The sequence below is a fragment of the Colobus angolensis genome, unplaced genomic scaffold, assembly GCF_000951035.1.
Source record: "Colobus angolensis palliatus isolate OR3802 unplaced genomic scaffold, Cang.pa_1.0 Scaffold34, whole genome shotgun sequence".
Classification (NCBI taxonomy): Eukaryota; Metazoa; Chordata; class Mammalia; order Primates; family Cercopithecidae; genus Colobus; species Colobus angolensis.
The window spans coordinates 4,019,484-4,022,204 of NW_012116710.1; the positions used below are offsets into that span (position 1 = coordinate 4,019,484).

Below are 2,721 nucleotides of genomic sequence, written 5' to 3' on the forward strand. Positions count from 1 at the left end.
GGTGAAACCCCATCTCTACTAAAAATACAAAAATTACCTGGGTGTGTTGGCAGGTGCCTGTAATCCTAGCTACTTGGGAGGCTGAGGCAGGAGAATCGCTTGAACCTGGGAGGCAGAGGTTGCAATGAGCTAAGATCGTGCCACTGCATTCCAGCCTGGGTGACAGAGACTCCATCTCAAAAAAAAAAATTGGAAAAATGTTTTCCAAAGTGCCTGTACCATTTTACATTTCTGTTACCAATATGTTAGGGTTTTAGTTTCTCCACATCCTTGTCAGCACTTGGTATTGTCACTGATTTTGATTATAGACATGCTAGCAGTGTGTCGTGGTATTTCATGTGCATTTAATGCATTTCCCGAATAGCTGATGATGATGATCTTTTCATTGTTTTTTTTTTTTTTAGGCCTAATTTTTGTATTTTGTGTTTTTAGTAGAGACAGGATTTCACCATGCTGGCCAGGCTGGTCAAGAACTGACCTCAGGTGATCCACCCATCTTGGCGTCCCAAAGTGCTGGGATTACAGGCATGAGCCACTATGCCTGGCCCTTTTCATTGTTTATCAACCATTTGCATATCTTTTTTAGTAAAATGCCTATTCAATTCTTTTCTTCATTTTAAAATTATATTGTGTTCTTACTGAATTGTAAGAATTTTTAGTATATTCAAAACACCAGTCCTATATCAATATAGGATTTTCAGATATTTCTCCCTGTCTGTGGCTTATCTTTTCATTTTCTCAATGGTGTCATTTCAGGTACAAAAGTTTTAAATGCTGATGAAGTTTAACTTACCACTTTTTAAAATGGGTTGTGCTTTTGGTATTGTAACTAAGAACTTTATTCTTAACTCAAGGTTATGAAGATTTTCTTCATTGGTTTCTTCTAGAAGTTTTATAGTTTTAGCTCTTACATTTAGGGCTACAATCTATTTTAGTTAATTTTTGTGTATCAAATGAGGTGAAAGTCTAAATTCATTTTCTTGCATATGAATATTCAGTTGTCCTCACAATCTCATATAAAGAGTATCCTTTCCTCCATTGAATTACCTTGGCACCTTTATCAAAAATCAGCTGACTGTGAATCTAAGTGTTCATTTCTAGTCTCCCGATTTTGTTCCATGATCTCCATCTTCCTCCTATGACAGTAGCACACTATCTTCATTACTATAGCTTTATATTAAGTCTTGAAGTTAGAAGTGTACACTCCCCGACTTTATTTTCTTTTTCAAAAATTGTTTTGTCTATTTTATGTCCTTTGAATTTCAGTGTAAGTTTTAGGATCAGATTGTCAATTTCCAAAAGGAAAAAAAACCAAAAGCCTGCTGTGGTTCTGATACTATGATTATGTTGAATCTGCAGATAAATTTTGGGGAGAATCACCATCTTAATAATAGTGAGCCTTCCAGTCTATGACTGTCTCCCTATTTATTTGGAGCTTTAATTTCATTCAACAATGTTAATTTTCTTTTTAAAAATCTTTCTTCTTTTCCTCTTTTCCTTTCTTTTTCTCTTTCTCTTTCTGTTCTCTTCTTTTCATCTCACTATGTTGCCCAAGCTGGCCTCAAACTTCTGGCCTCAAGCAATCCTCCTGCCTCAACCTCCCTAAGTATTGGGATTACAGGCATGAGCCAACATGCCCAGCCTTAATTTTCAGTTTACAAACTTTGTGCTACTCTGTCACATTTATTCCTTAGCATTTTATTATTTTTATGCTATTATGAATAGTATTGTTTTCTCAGTTTCATTTTTAGAATAGTCATTGCTAGTATATAGAAATATAATTGTTTTTTATATATTTATCTTATATGACCTAAGTACAATTATGACTTTCAGTTGCTTTTTTGAAATTTTATACATACAAAATTATATAATCTGTGAACAAAATATTTTTTTTTACTTCTTCCTTTCTAATTAAGATGGCTTTCATTTGTTTTCTCCTCCTCATTTTGTTTGTCCCTTCCTTTTTTGTTTTTTTTTGAGACAGAGTCTTGCTCTGTTGCCATGCTGGAGTGCAGTGGTGCAATTTGGGCTCACTGCAATGTCCACCTCCCGGGTTCAAGCGATTCTTCTGCCTTAGCCTCCCAAGTAGCTGGGACTACAGGTGCATGTCACCATGGCCAGCTAATTTTTGTATTTTTAGTAGAGACAGGGTTTCACCATGTTGGTCAGGACGGTCTTGATCTCGACCTCGTGACCTGCCCGCCTCGGCCTCCCAAAGTGCTGGAATTACAGGCGTCATATTTTAAGTTTTTGAGAACACATGCAATATTTGTCACTTCTTCTTTCTTCTTCTCCTCCTTTTCCTTCTCCTCCTTCTTCTTCCTTCCTTCCTCTCTCTCTTTTCTCTGTCTCCCTCTTTTGAGTTCAACCCCTTAAAAAGGTAAAAACCATTTTTAGCTGGCAGGCCATACAGAAACAGGTTTCAGGTTGGATTTGCCCTGTCAGGTGAGTTTGCCAACTCCTGCAATAGAAAATGTAATGCAGGCTGGGCATGGTGGCTCACGCCTGTAATCCCAGCACTCTGGGAGGCCAATGCGGGTGGATCACGAGGTCAGGAGATCGAGACCATCCTGGCTAACACGGTGAAACCCCATCTCTACTAAAAATACAAAAATTACCTGGGTGTGTTGGCAGGTGCCTGTAATCCTAGCTACTTGGGAGGCTGAGGCAGGAGAATCGCTTGAACCTGGGAGGCAGAGGTTGCAATGAGCTAAGATCGTG

The 2,721-nt window shown here is 38.1% G+C and overlaps 1 protein-coding gene across 1 annotated transcript in view; it reads left to right on the forward strand.

The window, feature by feature from the left end:
* Nucleotides 1-2,721, forward strand: part of HKR1 (HKR1, GLI-Kruppel zinc finger family member) — a 35,658-nt gene that overhangs the window by 29,954 nt on the left and 2,983 nt on the right. The window lies entirely within an intron of this gene.